Source organism: Pholcus phalangioides, unplaced genomic scaffold (assembly GCF_987345545.1).
Source record: "Pholcus phalangioides strain wild (caught in Gottingen) unplaced genomic scaffold, Ppha-v1.0 ptg000022l_1, whole genome shotgun sequence".
In the NCBI taxonomy this organism is placed as follows: domain Eukaryota; kingdom Metazoa; phylum Arthropoda; class Arachnida; order Araneae; family Pholcidae; genus Pholcus; species Pholcus phalangioides.
In genome coordinates, this window is record NW_028301615.1 from 16,340,022 (window position 1) to 16,357,205 (window position 17,184).

The 17,184-nt window shown below is 37.5% G+C and overlaps 1 protein-coding gene across 6 annotated transcripts in view; it reads left to right on the forward strand.

Annotated features, from left to right (window-relative positions):
- The first annotated feature begins 851 nt into the window (after positions 1-851).
- Positions 852-17,184, forward strand: part of LOC149069530 (muscleblind-like protein 1) — a 603,178-nt gene continuing 586,845 nt past the window's right edge. For 3 of the 6 annotated variants that reach the window (XM_089249796.1, XM_089249795.1, XM_089249797.1), the window contains exon 1: positions 852-1,618. The gene's annotated coding sequence lies outside the window, so the exon portion shown is untranslated. The remainder of the gene's footprint in view (positions 1,619-17,184) is intronic. The other 3 variants (XM_089249798.1, XM_089249801.1, XM_089249800.1) reach the window with 2 other exon arrangements.

Genomic DNA, 17,184 nt, shown 5'->3' on the forward strand with positions numbered 1-17,184 from the left:
GCACGGAAGCAAATCCCAGGACGTTGGATTTGAATCTTTCTTCAATCTCTTCTGCGTCCAAAACATTCATAAAGCTTCAGCCGGCGATTCATGGCTGAAGTGACTACGACAATCTTATGTAAACACCGGCAAGAGAAAAATTTACAAACCAGCTGTTAATCGTAAACCCTGAATTTTATAGGACTCTGATTTGCATATCCCGAATGTTTTTCTTCCGTACAGCATCCTCTATTGACGGAAATTCAAAATAGTATTTTTTACGCTACAAAAAAAAATTAGCTTTTTCGCAAACCACATTGAAATTTTCCCATCTCTTCAATATATATATGAATTTTTAAACTATTTATGAACTTCTGGGATGATACATTCGAAACATGCCTGTTACGCTGCTATTATTTATTTGCATCTTTAAATAGTGAAACAGTTCCATAAATTACACATCGTTCGTTATACCGACCGAAACGATTACCAACACAAATTTCAATAGAAATAGAATTTTCTATATATTTATACTTTTCAAAGGAAAAATATACTTCAAGATACTTTAGAAGATAATAACTTCAAGACACTTCATCGAAAGCATTAAAATGAAAAGTTCTGAGGGGGAAAATTTCTTGTGCGCCACTGACGTGATTTTCATTTTCCATCTAAATTAGTTTTTCCTTTCATCTCTAATTTAGTTAGTGTCCGAGAGAATTAACATGATTTTTTTTTTCTCAAAAGAAGAGAGATATTCACATTGTGTTGTCCGCCGCCAGGGGTCGTTTTCTTGCCCCCCAAAAGCCCGGAGTGAACCTCGTCCGTGTGCGAGAAGTAGCTTCGCTCCCACCTTCCCAAAAATATCGACTGGCATGGAACAAGTCATGGCATCATCCCGCGTCTTCCAGTTCCGTTTCGATACCAACTAACAATGGACGGCGGCAGCAGTAGCCTCTTCCTTCTCATCCTATTCCTTGTCCTCAAGACGCTTCTGATACACGCTTAAACACCACAAACAAAAACAAAAGGATTATACATGTGCTTGCAAGTTTCTACGTTTATGGCCCCCAAAACAGAAACGAAAGATTCAATTATCCATCAACAAATTTTCTCCTCGTGAACACAAAAAAACATTTGAAGGGGGAAAAAAAGTGTTTATTCAAAGCGAAAATATAGTTATTGGAGGAACATTATTATACACTAAATTGGAAATATCTAAGAAAATAAGATCAAAAGTTTTCCGTAAAAAAAAGTAAAAATATAGAGGAAAGTGGTTTTATTTTTTGTAGGTCTTATATATATATGTATATATATATATGTATATTCGTCTCCTCGTGGACTGTTGCCACCGATGAAAATAGTAACTCCTCGTGTTTAGTGTAGTAGTTGCCGTCTACATGTGGTGGTTGTAGTGGTGGTGGTGTTGAAAAAAAAAAAAGAAAATATAACTTTTTTCTATTATATATATATATACGTGTTTTTGTTGTTGTTCGAGTGATTCTCGTGGTGAACATTTCTTCTGCGTATCGATTTTTTTTACGGTCGTGCTTCGAATCGAGGATACAATACATTTATATATAGAAGAAGATCTTAGAAATATATTGTTTGTGTTTCTTTTCTGAGGCAACAACTTTGAAAAGTAAGTAATTTTTTTTTTATCCTATCGATGTCTCACTATTTTTAAATAGAATTTTCGATAATATTATCCTCATTGATTTCTAACGTGAGATTTTTCTGATTACGAGTAATTTAACTTATTTTTCTGATTTTATGAGAAATTTAACTTATTTTTCTGATTATGAGAAATTTAACTTTAAAACTTGATATGTACAATGAATTTTTTTCTTAGCTGCAAGATTTACGATTGAATATTCGGAATAGTTTGACGATAATGGGGTGGTCAACCGGTGGCACTTTATAGTACTAATTGTGGCACGATCATGGCCAAATTTGGGAAAAAGTGCATGGAAAGTAGAAAATGTTTTGTGTAGTGGAAATGGATAATTTCTGTGTTTTTCTTCGTTACAAGAGTTGGAATTGAAATTTCAGAAGGATGTGATGATGATGATGATGGGTTGGTCAATCTATGACATGCCATGTTACTAATTGTGGCATGATTATATCCATATTTGGAAAACTATGTGAAAAAGTGGACAATTTTTCGTTCACAGGTGTAATGGATAAGGATGATGTTACATTTTTGTTAGTTACAAGGTTTATAATTGAATATAATATATTGATGATAATGAGGTGGAGTTGAAATTCCACTCATTCTATACCGGTGGCATGGTATAAAATCGATTGCGGCAAAATTGAGACAATTGACAGTTTCGAAAAATGTTAAAAACAAAAATGATTTTCGTTTGCCGCTATAATTAATATCTCTGATGTCAGTTTGTTCTAAGATACAAAGTTTATAATTGGATATTTACCTAGATGGTGTGGCCAACAGGTGACCCGCCATGTTACTAATTGTGGCATGAGAATTTTTTCAACCACTTCGCGTACAAGCCTTTCGGCAAGAAATTCGGATGATCTCTATTTGACGAATCGGTGATAAATCTGGTAACCTATTCTTAACCTGACCGCACGTTAGAAAAGGGAAAAGTAAGGGGGAAAATACATGGGGAAAGAGTACATGGATAAGGTACTAAGAGAGGGTTTTTTTTTTTCCAAGTCTATTTTCACCCTCGTGTTCTCTTTCTGTATTACATGTATACAGGGTGTCTCAGCAAAAGGTTTTAAAACTTCTAGGAGGAGTAGGGTGCACCCAGATGACTCGGAATAACACAGCATAGCTGGGTCGCAAATGCTTTCCAGACGCGTTGAATGGCGTTATACGAGAGCGGTGGTTTCGGCCGTTTGGTACATTGGAGTGCTCTATCGCCAGATCTATCATGCCTTGATTACTTCTTCTGGAGTCTACAGACTGGCGACATATCAAAACATTGGTGTATGACAACCCTTGTTGACAGCACTGAGGAACTCGTAGCCTGCATTGCAGGAAAGTCCTTGACATGCCTAGAATCATGCCCCCCCCAACATGGGGGGGGGGGCTGACAGGGCTCGAGCCCTGGGGCCCGGGATGGTTATTATCATTTTTTTACTTTTTCACGCTATAAATTAAATACAGAAGGGGCCCGTTAAAAGTCTGACCGAGGGGCCCGCAAAAGATCCCAGCCTAGGGGCCCCGCTACAGGATGTGGGGACCATGCCTAGAATCTGTCAGAATGCTTGAAATTCAATGCAACTGAGATATGAGACCTACATATTACACACACAGATGGTGGGTGACACACTTTGAACACCTTTGACCACTGTTATTTTTTGGATGCATATTTTTTATTAAAACGCGTGTTCACTTAATGAGCGTCCTTTCACTTCTGGTGATTCTTGTATACCCTACCGCATCAGGGAAAGCGTTTCCAACCATGCATTGCTGGACTCTCATTGTGAGGATCCGATCCAGGTTTGAACCCCATTGATGGCATTCTGGTAGCCGGCTGAAGTTGGTTTCTTCAGTCGTTTTCCACTTCGAGGCGTAATCACGAGTCCGTCTCCCATTTAATAAAGTTTCTGCACAGAGAGCAGGCAGACCAACAACACGATACCGACATATCAAGGAAAATTCAAGCATTTACCATTTTTACTTCAAAATATGATGTATGAGACGGATGGTGGCATCGGCAAGAACATGAATCAATCACAACTCTAGCAGCACGAGTCCGTTAGGGACCACAGACAGATTCAAATATATACAAATTCTGACATGCACCGATTCGTTAGAAATTCCATAAAGGGAATGTGAACGAGGTACATGCACGGTTAAGAAGAAAAAGTTGCAAACTCGTCAAGTGCCATCTAGATTTTTTCTAAAAAAGGGGTAAAAAAAAAACTCTTTAGTGGAATGTATCTTTCTAGGTGACTGCTTGAAATATAACATTTTAACAGAAAAGTTCATTCTGAATCCGATTTCATAAAATACTTCCCCTAAATTTGCATAGTTTTTGCATTATCTACCTTTTTTTCATTTACAGAGTTTTATTGTTGTATGAAGGAATTTACAGTCGAACTCCGTTATAACGAATTCCAAGAGACTTGAGAAATCACTTTATTGTAATGAAATTTCGTTATAAAAGAACTCCAGGATTTTTCATTATTCCTATGTAAATTTATCTGGATTAGAAAAGTGTTCGTTAAAACGAGATTTTCGCTTCAACGGTATTCGTTGCAATGGGAATTCGACTGTATTAAGTTTTGTAGAAATCTAAGTTCATTATGTGGCTCTTATACTTCTCTAAAAATGAGAGAAGCAACAACTTTAAAAAGTAAAATTTAATAAAATGCATTTATATTATAAATCAAAGTTGAAAAATCACTATTTTTCCTTATTTACAGGATTTTTTAGCAATATTGATGCTGTTTATTTAGGTCCAAATCACTGTCGTTATTTTATTGCAGCATGACCTGAGCCAGCTTGTTTAGTAAACTTGTTTAGTAAACCTAAAATTTGGTGCTCAAAGAATAACTAAAAGGACGATACAATCACTGTGAATAACACTACGTGAAGGAACCAGCAGTTAACTGAAAAAAGGAATAATCTTCAAGCAGTGAGGTCTGAACGCATGGGACCACACGGACACGGCCCGGGGTTCTTGTGTGCTGAGAAGAGAGGCCTCATGATAATGAGATGTTGTTAAATTTTTTTAGAGTAAGCATGTAAATTGGTAGGCAGGCAGACATTCCTAACCAGGTGGGGCCTCAGAAAAATAGCTTTTCCCGGGGGCCCACCAGGCTTTTTCTTAAGACGGCCCTGTCCTCAAGTGAAACTCTGTTTCCGTTCTCTTGCAGCGACAACACAATAATACGAGAAAAAATTTTAAACAAATGCAAACACCACAACTGGCAAAATTCTCAAAAGATGATAGGATATATGAGACTTGTAAGGTAGGCTTGTAGGAGTCTTAATAGGCGTTGTAATATCAATAATGAACAGCGGAGAAAAGAGCCAGAATTTAAGGAGTTTCCGAGTTTAGCAACTAAACCAAGTGCAACAAGTACGTACAGGTGTGGATATAACAACTTTTGATGCAGGTCGAATCTAATGGCGGGCAATAGGGATTTACAGAGTTTGCAGCAGAGTGTTGTATTTTCGAAGGTTTGGAAGTGTTTTGCGACTGTTTGAGCCACGGACCCCACAGAGCTTGGCTCAACGAACAAAATTGCAGTGAATTATTCGAATTATCGACTCGATATCGATTATCGAAAATTCTCGATTATCGACTTTTTGGATTTAACGAGTTTTGCAACTGGGCAACTCGTATGGTTCCTCTCTTTTTACTCGAGTCTATGTGAATAGCAAGTTAATTACACTTGAGGAGTTTTCTCAAGTTAGAATCATATTTTCAAATCTGCCTACAGACCACCTGTCTCATCTTCGAGAATCATCTCTGGTCTGTAGATCGTAGTTTGTAAAAGCTTCTTTAATTGATCCACGAGAAAATTTATGCGTTTCAAGTTTTCTCTTAATGATTAGGGTTTACCATATTTTAGCGATAAAAAATATGGGAAAACCCAGGATCGTAAATACTGGAAAGTGTCAGTTGCCGCCAAACATGTCGTCTAAATCGCCAATTATTGAGCATACCAATGGCGAGAAATATGGTGCTGCAGTTTGTTCACGGTGAATTAAAATATATTTCAGGATGAAAAAAGTTGAACATGACAATTTTTTTCAGATGAATACTTATAGCTGTAGGCAGGGTGATTATTATACAGGGTGATTCTAAATTGGTGGGAGAAACTAAGAGGTGATAAAAGACACGTGAATAAGTCATTTTTTTTCCTTTCGGATAAGTCGCCATCTGGTGGCATTGTCAGCAATTGTGAGCTTTGGCCTCAGTTAGGTGTGACCGTTCAGTGCACACGAGCTCCAAAGAAAGATTGAGACGTTCTTTGTCTCTGTAGTGTAGTGCGTTCACACGGAAAGTGTCTTTCACTTCGATTGGGCTCGATTCCCCGCAGAGGGGGGCAGCTGAATTTCTCTCTTTCCAAAATATATCTTCGCATCAGCCAGCTGTTAAAAACCTTTGTATGGATAGCGGAGATTGTGACGTCATCCTCGGATACGCGAATTAAGTATTTTTGGTCATAGAATGTGTGGTCGAATCATTATAGCAAAGGCGATAGAAGGTTGTTTTAAGGGGCCATTCAAGTATTGCGTAAGCAGATTTTTCAGCCATTTTAAACCCCCTTTTCCCTCCCCTTGTCAGCAAAAGTCAACAAAACACTGACCCCCCCCCTTCTCCCCACCGTCAGCGAAATTTCGTCAGCAGCTTAGAATATTTAATATCATCAAAAAGGGGTGGTTGATGACGTAAGCAACCTTCAAACCCCTCTGCTTGTCATAAAAAGTCAGCAAATCCGACCCCCCCCCCCACGATGTTGACGTAATACTTGAATGACCTCTAATAAGCGCACAACACCACTTTACGAGAAGAAAATATCATATTTTTCGATGTATTTACTGTGATATGTGCTATCAATCATTCAAGTGTGCAAGTGGGTTGTAATGAGGTAGATGTACTCATCGTGCAACCTGGATAATGCAAAATCTCTTCCACAAGTCATTGTACCACTTGACACAGCAACGATCCAGAGACGGGCGATGAAGGCGCTCACTCACTCCTCCCAAGAGCTGAATAATATGGAAAAAAATATATCTGTGTTTATATATATATATATATATCTTTTTTTCACAGAGGAATCAAACGAACCTAAGCAATGAATCGCCTTCAGATTGGAACTTGATGGTCCACGCACGAATCAAAACCAAACTTTGGTTTATAAAAAGTTCGGTTTCTTTATTGGTGCATATGTGCCTTCGGATCGGATTGGTGTTTGGTTTTTATTCGTGGGAAAACCATGAAGGTTATTCTGCGCCAAACAATGACAAGTGGTATAATGCCTTGTGGTAAATTTTGCGTTACCCGCACCATGAGGATACATCCGTATCGACTGTATCCACGAGTGATTGATGGCACAAATCGTGGCAAATATGTCGGAAAATATGATGTTTTGGTTTCGTTAAATGCTGTTGTGCACTCCCAAAAAAACCATCCTCTACCGTGTTTGTTATTGCGCTTCGACTGCACATTTTACGATTAAAAATGTTTGTTTTCAGGAGTCTTATATTATTTCTTAAAGTTTGTCCCATGAATTTAGAATCGCCCTGTATAATTAACATATTATGAAATTCATCTGCATCCGTGATTTCAGTGAATATTACAAGTTAACCCCCTTCACGTACAGACTTTTGGTGACAGATTTTGATGATCTGCATTTGAAGTATCGGTGATAAAATAAGAAAAAAAATGGTTTCATTGTTCGCATTTTAGAAATTTCTCTTTCACACCATTCTTTCCCACCATCCGACTATTTGTTTTTTCTCACTTATAAATATATACAGCCGAATCCCGTTTAACGAATACCGATATAGCGAAAATTTCGTTTTAACGAACACGTTTCTAATCCACCAGATAAGTTCACATAGAAACAATGCATAAAAACTGAAATTCCTTTATAACGAAATTTCGGTATAACGAAGTGATTTCTGCGGTCCCTTGGGGATCGTTATAACGGGATTCAACTGTAGTATAAATATGCAGTATGTGTGCGGGGGGGGGGGAATGATTAAACATGAGTATAGCAGGAATGGGAAGGAAAAAACTTCCATTCATAGGGTTGCAAGAAAGCTTCTCGATTGTGAGAAAAGAGGTGCAAAAACAAAAGGCTGGAATTAGTTCTATCCATTTGCGTTTGGACGAGATATCTTGTTCCTGGGCGTTAGGAAGGGGGGGGGGGGCTAAAGTAAGCGTCATTGTATAGCAGGACATTTTATGAAAATTTCTGGTAAAATTACGAGGAAATACGAATCAAATACCAATTAACAAGCCGGTTCAACAATACGAGTTCTAGTTCTAAAAATTGAAGAAGTGCCAAACATGGAGGAAGTGTCGTTATATCAGAAGTCGTTGAGGTTTTCATCCTTCAGGCTCATTAATATTATTCTCTGTGGTGGAACCAGCCGGGACTGTCAATTCTCTATCGTTACAACCGAGTTTCACTGTAAATCTTCCCAATAAGTGCATCATTCCTCTGTGCCAACCATATTTCAGTCTTTCTTACGGATAAGATCAATTCCCGATATAACGGTGAAAATGGACAAATTTCTCGGACTTGATGCCGTATCTTTTCTTCCATAACTTATTTTACGTCGGACGAGAGGGAAAAGAAAAAAAACGCATTCTTTTATTACGGAGGTTCGAGGAAAATCTCTAGTGACAGCTGCTGAAAAATCCAAAAAAAAAAGAAATTCCCCCTAAAAAATAAAAAGAGAGGGGGAAAAAAATGAAACGGAAAAAGGATAAAACAGGAAAATGTATAAAAAAGGGCTCTGGAAAACGATGGTAATATTTCGGGAGTTGGGGGGGAGGTGGTATAGAAAGAAACGCGACAGACTGCTTGCTCTGTGGAATTTCCAACATTTCTTTCTACTATATTCTGGTTCTACTTGTTCGGTTCAGGAGAATGGAACAAAAAAAATAAAAATAGACCTTTACAGATTTAGTGTTAGTAGAAGCATAGAAAATGGAAGAAATACATTCACCTATTGAAAAATTGTCCGCCAGTATGGTGCTGGAATCGGAAGCTGCTATCCCATTGGTCCATCTATCCCCCGTCCGTCCGTCCGTCCGTAGAATGAATCGCAGGATAAGCAACAACCAAGCGTTCGGTCCGGAGACGTTGACCAAACAAATGCCTCCATATATACATTTTATTTACTCGAAAATACAAGGAGGGAACAGGAAATATATTAAATTTAGAAGGGAAACGGGTTTCTCTCTTTCGGACATTTTCTTGTCCGGAATTTTCCAGGGGGAAAAAAAGGTGTTTTTTTTTTTCCTGTAAAATGTTTGGTGTATTTTTGTCAGAGAAAATGTGTTTTTTCCGGTCATCGGTCGCAAGTATGTAAGGAAAGTGATGGATTTCTAAGAGTCCGGGAGGGTTTTTTTCCTGCGTTTTAAGAGTGGGAATAACGTTTGATTGTTTTGAGGTTTGGATTCGTGTAATAACAGGGGTTCTTAACCTTTATCACAGTCGCGAGACAAAACCAACAACATGATCGCGACCCACCGGTTATTTTTAATTTGAAAAACTATCGTTAAATATTTCTAATTAACATAATGTTTTGTTTTCGAACCTAGTAAAGCCTAGTCTATGATGTTAAGAGGTGGGCCAATAGAGCCTGGAATCGAACAGGATACGAAGGTTATATTAAAATAATATTGGAAGATTTCAGTAGTTCTAAAATTATTTCTTTCATGAATTCGGAATTTTCATTAATTTCACAACTCTGTTTTTCTTTAATTTCTCGTTGTTTTATATGTTCCGTAATTATGTGTTTCTTTCTCTCTTCAACTTTTAATTATGTTTCATTATTTTAGGATTTTTTAATTAATTTTGGAATTATTTTTCAACAATCCTGGAAACATTATCCATTAATTTTGGAATTATTTTTCAAGAATCCTGGAATCATTCCCCATTAATTCTGGAATTATTTTTCATCAATCTAGGAATAATTCTCCATTAATTCTGAAATTATTTTTCAACAATCTTGGAAACATTAACCATTAATTTTGGAATCATTCTCCGTTAATTCTGGAATTATTTTTCATAAATCCTGGAATCATTCTCCATTAATTCTGGAATCATTCTCCATTAATTCTGGAATTATTTTTCATTAATCCTGGTATCATTCTCCACTAATTCTGGAATTATTTTCAACAAACCTAGAATTATTTTTCATCAATCCTGGAATCATTCTTCATTAATTCTGGAATTATTTTTCATCAATCCTGGAATCATTCTCCATTAATTCTGGAATTATTTTTCAGCAATCCTGGAATTATTTTTCAGCAATTTCAGCAATCCTGGAATCATTATCCATTAATTATGGAATTATTTTTCAGCAATTTCAGCAATCCTGGAATCATTATCCATTAATTATGGAATTATTTTTCAACAATCCTGGAATTATTCTCCATTAATTCTGGAACCATTTTCCACTAATCATTAATTCTGGGGAATTATTTTTACATTTATTAGGAAGTGTTTTTCATTAATCATGCATTGTAAGTGGATTTTTGCGACCCATCTCAGGAGCCACTGTGACCCAAGTTTGGATCACGACTCAGAGGTTTAGAATTTTTGCTGTATCAGTTCCCTCATTATTGTTTTTGACAATATTTCCGATATTCTGATAAAATTGGAAAAGATTTAAAAGAGTATGGCATGAACAATTGTAATCATTTCTGTCAAAAGCGACCTTGTAACGGTTCCCAACTTCGAGATGCAAATGCGAGCCATTCTCCTCGTTATAAAGTCTCGCCACAGAGAGCAACAGGCCTGCAAACGGTACGATTGTAATTCAAACATTACACTTCACTCACTTGAAAAATAATCAGCACTAAAAAATCAGACACAACACTATATACGTACTCAGACTGTCAGGTACACACACTTACACTTCTGGCACAACTGACTAGGTAGTAAATTGCCCATAGATGGCGATAGCACCGAGTTGTGCTTGGTATGAAAGGAAAACAAAGAAAGCCCCCCCCCCCCTCCCGAGGCACTAGTACAGCGACGTTCAAACTTATTTAAACCATAATCTGGATATATACAGAAGAAACAAACACACTCTAGTGTACAGAAAATTTTCTCCAAATTTCACTTCGACGCCAACTTTTGTACGTCATTGGTATATACCGCCAAAACAAAAATGACAGAAATATCGAGGATCAACAAATCCAATATTTCACCTAGTACCAATCGTGATTTAAAAAGTATTTCCGCAGAGAGCACATGCACATACAATCATGCCTACCTCATTTGAAATAAACGCATAATAAAAACACGAAAAATAAACTGTTGAGTTGTTTGCTTCCGAATTTGGAAAACAGATGGCACCAAAAAACCAGAAAATAACTCCAACTTTGTCGCCAAGAAGGGATGTAAGTGATTAAGAAGTCATGCTGGAAAAGCCTTTCAACATTGCCGGGTAAGCCACCACGCAAAGGTCGCAACCGCTGTTTCCAACCGCGGAAAAGATCCGGACTCCACATCAGCAGTAACCTTTCCGAAGCAGTTTCTCCTCCGTCGAAACCCCACCCCCTCCCTTCCCGTCACCACAGTGGTGGTCGGCTGAAGTTGGTTTTCTGTGGTTCCCAACTTCGAGTTGCAAATGCGAGCCGCTCCCCTCGTTAAAAAGACTCATCACAGAGAGCAACAGGCCTGCAAACGGTACAATTGTAAATCAAACATTACATTTCACTCACTTGAAATATAATCAGCACTAAAAAAATCAGACACAACACTATATACGCACTCAGACTGTTAGGTACACACACTTACACTTCCGGCACAGCTCACTAGGTAGTAGATTGCCCATAGATGGCGATAGCACTGAGTTGTGCTCGGTTTGAAAGGAAAAGAACGAAATCCCCCCTTCCTCCCGAGCCACTAGTAAAGCGACGTTCGGCATCAGGAATCGACGTTAGGAACAAAAATACAAGAAAAAAAAAGATGGCAGCGCTCCTTGAGAGAGAACGGCAACAGTCATTCCTCCTTCACGTTAGCCGCCCACCATGTACCCGCACATTCCCATACGCACCATTTTGTTAGATGTTCTCCCAGAGACATGTTCATGAGGTGCATGTTAGGTTTAGTAGTACCAATCGCGCACTGGGCGGACATCAAACTTGGGAGGGGCCCCGCCGACGATGGATTCAGCAAAGAAGTTTGCGTTGCGACTCTTTGATTTTGTACAGCCAAGGCTGGGATCGGAACCGGGTTTTGCGAGGGGGCGGGGAGAGAGAAAGAGGAAGGGGAAAAAAAAGAAGATCAAGAGCAAGGTTGATTTTCAAAGCAAAATCACGGCGAACATGGTCCAAGTCGAGTAGGATCCAATGCAGACAGACGCACCTTTACATTTCTTCATGTCCGTGGGAGAGAGCTAATCTCACGAATTACACCAGCGTACCAGTTCCCTCCGACTCCCCAGCGAACCTCACGTGATACATTAAAACGTCAAACTAATTTCTAGTTTGGAGCCGGGCAATTATAAAACTCGAGTGAAGGAAGAAGAAGAAGAAGCATCACGCCCCGAACAAAGCTAAGAGAGCAGCAATTTCTTGCCCCGAAATTGCTTTCTTGACGAGAGAACAAGTTCGCACGAATCGAATTATAATAATTTTTATTTCTCTGAAATATTCATCTAAAATGACCGTAATTATATTACATCTACGGGGTAAAGAGGAAACTGGGTATATAATGGTGATCCCACGTACATCCTCACGTTCCGGTTCTACGACATTGTTATGGGTAACATCTCTCTCTCTCCGCATGTCTGGAGCTCCAACGCTTTTAAAATATTCAAAGAACTCAAGAAAACTGCAGTTTCTCTCTCTCTCTCGTACCAAAGATCCTAACTTTTCAAAACGAAGTTTTCGTGAAAACGCCGCGGCTATTTATGGTTCTAATTTAAGTAGGGGGCGTTGGAGGAGTAGGGAGCGGTACTACGTCATATCAATATTTTATGGTATCCATTACTTGATGGTATATAGAGACAGAGATGCCACCAAAAGAGCAGGGCAGGGAGGAGAAAAAATGAAGGGCACCACTTTCGTGGGATTAATCCCTCTAAGTAATCTTAGGTGACGTTAATCCTGCGTTATGTCCTTTCCCAGCTCTGATACGATTTCGTGGGTAGTTAAGTATGATTGAGAGGACTCTGCCTTATTTATTGGCATATTTTATTATCCCTCTTTGCGTACTTTATAACCCTGGGCGGCAGTTTGTGTATGTGTGTATGGCACGAGTGGGAGATCGGCCACGCCCTCGGGTATCCATCATGGCCTCTCCGGCGGAGGCAGTGATGATGAGCGTAAGTGAAAAGCAGCATGTTGTGTGTAACCCGTTTTTTTGTTGTTGTTTTGTTTTTCCGTGTTTATGGAAAACATGTAATTTCTAGATTTTCTTCCCGATGTACTGTGTGAGAAGAAAGGAAAACCAAAGTGTATATTGGATATTCATTTTTCTAGTACGTTATTTGTACGAATGGGACGCAGTGATATTTATTAGATCTTTCTGGACAAACTTTTCTTTTGAGTTTTTTTCGAGCTGATGATTTTTTTCACTCTATAGAAGCCGTAGAAAAAGCATTTTAAACAAATCTATTTCGAATTGTACCGCTATTTCGACGTACAAAGTCTCAAAAATCGCGTATAAAATAACTGTATTAAAGAAACATTACTTTCCAAATACAGTCAACGCTGCTTATTAGAATCATTGATAATTTTATTATTCGGGTATTGTTATCACTTTCACAAATAATGGAAAAGACCAATATCATAACATGAGAAAAAATTCGTTTGTAGTTATCCGGACTTCGGATAATGTTATCGGGTTTTTTTTTTCGGCTATTTTTTTTTTTTCATTATTCTGATAATTCGATTTAACCAAACTCATTTTTTTCCTGCAAGCTATTGTTATCGGGCTGCAAGAGTATGTGGGATTCTAAAAGGTTATCTCTTCCTCCCCCCAACTTGTTGACAAACAAGGTCGTAACCAGTCCATTAGTATTCGCTGTGATCCGTGTGGAGGTGCTTTTGTAATGTCCTTCCTATAGTGAAGGCAAATGTAAGACAAAAAAATCTTTTATCACAAAAAAATGAGTAACTTTGCCTGGTTTTAATTTACACAAAAATTGCCACGTTTTTAAGACAAATAAATGATTTATTTGTCTTAAAAAACGTGGCAATTTTTGTGTAAATTAAAACCAGGCAAAGTTACTCATTTTTTTGTGATAATATTTTAGCCCAACGTGTGCTTTCTTTTTCATACTACGTTGATTTATTTGTCTTAAAAACGTGGCAATTTTTGTGTAAAAAAAAATCTTTCTTTCAATTCTTGGCCAATTTCTTTCAGTTACGGGATTCAAATTTCATTTTCTCAAGGGATCTATGAAATATATATTGAACGTTTAAAGTATACCGTAAAATTCACAATATATATTAGTAGACAGTTCCATTCTAAGCATCACAATGGCTGAATGGCAAAAATGTAGTCAAAGGGGAAAAAACATTAGAAAAGATTAAAAAATGTGGAGCGATTGGAAATTTTGCAACCAAGTATGTGGGAAAGAAAAAACGAATTGTCCCGTTTCACCAAAACCCATTTACCATACGTATCGTTTCACCAAACAGGATATATGGTTACTGTACTGGACTTTTTTCGAATACAGTTATCATTCAGTTATTCTTATCATAAAACCCGCGTCCCAATGCGATCACATGAATCGGTGCGGACTGTATTATTTGTGATTCAACTATAGTAAGAAAAACAATCGGATTGCAAACTCCAAGTGCAAACTCCTGGAAAAAAAGAAATGGTCACAGAACAATTTAACAAATAGGCAAAATCACAGCCAGACATGCTGTGCAACAAACAAATAGTTGTTGTCCTTAATTGATTGCGACATCTACCAGCGAATTCAAAATACATAATGGAAAGAATATGACCTCACCTCATGTGCAATGCCGATTCCGAATTTTTATCTTGATACTGCCTGCAGTAACTGAAAGTTTAAACAATCCTATGCACAAATGCAAAGCTACGCAGTTAAGGGTTAAGACGTAGAATATGAATTATTTCCGCTGCAGGGATTCGAACCCGGGTCCCTCGAATGTCATTTACGAGCCATAACTAGCTGATTGTTGTCACCGGCCATTGGCAACACCTATAGCAGAAATCCTCCGCGCAAAGCTTTGACGTCATTGAAGTCGTCCATTTCACCTGTAACCATTGGATAAAGCAGGCCTTACGTATGCGAAATCTTTACCTTTTTACCCAATACATGATATGTAATCATTATATATATATATATATATATATATATATATATATGATGTGAATATTACATATATATATATATATATATATTATATAATATATATATATATATATATATATATATATATATATGCGCTCCATTGGTTCAATACTCTATTTGTCACTATAGCTTAGTTGGTGAAGCATTCGACAGGCATTCGATGGACTCGTGTTCGAGTCACGGTAGCGGCAGAGATGAAATTTTTTCCAAAAATCAGTATCTCTACAAAATTAGCCAGTTTTTCAGTATAAACGTATCCGGTATATATGTCACGGTAAACGCTAGGATACCAGTAAGATGAGGTTTCAAAGGCGAGTTGGCAAAGTTCCGGAAAACGCTTGTAAACGGACTCTTTTATCAAGCATTATTACATAACTTCATTTCGGACTTATACCAAGCAATATGTAAAATGCTCCGAGTTTTTACCGTAACATAATAAAAACAAGTAGGCCTACAAACCACTAAATTAGTAACCACTAAAAATTCAGTATACATACCACTAAATTTCGTTGTCATTTATGAAGATACTGGCATAGACTCTTATCGTAGTATAGCATTAAAATAGCTTTCCTTATTGTCCGTAAAGTCATCCTTCTTATATATAAAGCCTTCCATATTAGGTTAAGGATTGATTAATTCTCTGACACGTTATACATCGTTCCGTGTTATGCTTGAACTAGACACATGGAACATTTCATTTCATTGTCCAATAGTAATCAGCCAGCACCCAGATGGACTATTTTGCCTGTTAATGTTGTTTCATGGTCCTTACCACTTTTCAACGTAGTGGGTGGCCCCAAAAATTCGTAAATGGTTTAAAAATTCATAAAAATTGAAGGAATTGGTATATTTGAATGGAAGCGAAAAAGTTTGTTTCACGAGGTGGGATTTTTTTTTAGTATATGGAACATATACTAAATAATTTTAATTTTTTTCTCGACAATTTTAATTTTTTAACTCGTTAATTTTTTTTCTCGACAGAGGGCGTTGCACGCCGTTCCAACAGGACTCGAACATTTCCTTGATCTCTTCTATGTCCGAAACATTCTTAAAGCTTCAACCAATTCCTGACTGAGGGAAAACTTTCACGCGAATAGTGATTTATCCACCAATGTTAACATCACAATGGAAACCTTACGCAAATGCCAGTAACAGGAAAATTAAGAAATGAGCTATAAATAGTGCAACTGGCATTTTGTAGGACTCATATTTGCATATTTCAAGTTATTTGCTTTCGTGCAGTGCCTTCTAATCAACAAAAACTCTTTCATTAATTTTTTATGCACCAAAATGATCCCCTTCCCGGTGAGAATAACTTTTTCGCAAAAAAACCGCATTCATATATTTACCAACCCCTTCCATTTTCAAGAATTCTAAACTACTGTATTTACGAATTTATGAGACACCCTGTATATCTATATACAAATGAATACCATTTTCCAATACTCAATAAATTTTACTTAATTAATAAAAAATAAATGCATAAATTCAGAGTTTTAATGCTTGCCTCTCTTCTATGTCCAAAAAACAAGAATAGCTCGATGCATAACTGAATATGTTTTAAAGGACATCATGACTATATATTGACTTTGATTTTCCGTTACTAATAAAAGAGAAGAAGAAGGCTATACGTGTACTATATCCATGGTAGAGAAAGAGAGAGAGAGAATATTAAATCTCTGGCGCTGAAATATAATGCGATATTGATATTCGATTTCCAACGTTGGATTCCAAATACACGAACATGTCGGATAGAAGATTGAACGGTGGGCAGTGTGTTTGTGTGTGTGTAATAGACGCGCATCTTTTCCGTTTCCTCTATTGTTTCCTCTCGTATATTTGCACATAATGTCACCAAGCTCATTTGCGAAGGATCCTAATGGAGTTTTAGAAGCCCTTTCAAAACATTTTATTCGGTAAATGACGATGCATGAATCACTGAAGACACGTACGAGGTATCTCGATACGATCAATTACCCATCTTCTGCACGAAGAAGAAAAAATTATCAGATTCTGTGGCGCATTTTCAGAAACGCAATACGTTCCTTATCGATGATGGAATACGGAACATGAAGACAAAGCAATATTAAAGGGGTATGACATCTATATCGGATATTTTGGCCAACGTCGATCAATGATTGCTCCCACCCTGTACCTCGATATGAAACATCAAAAACTAGCAAATACACGAT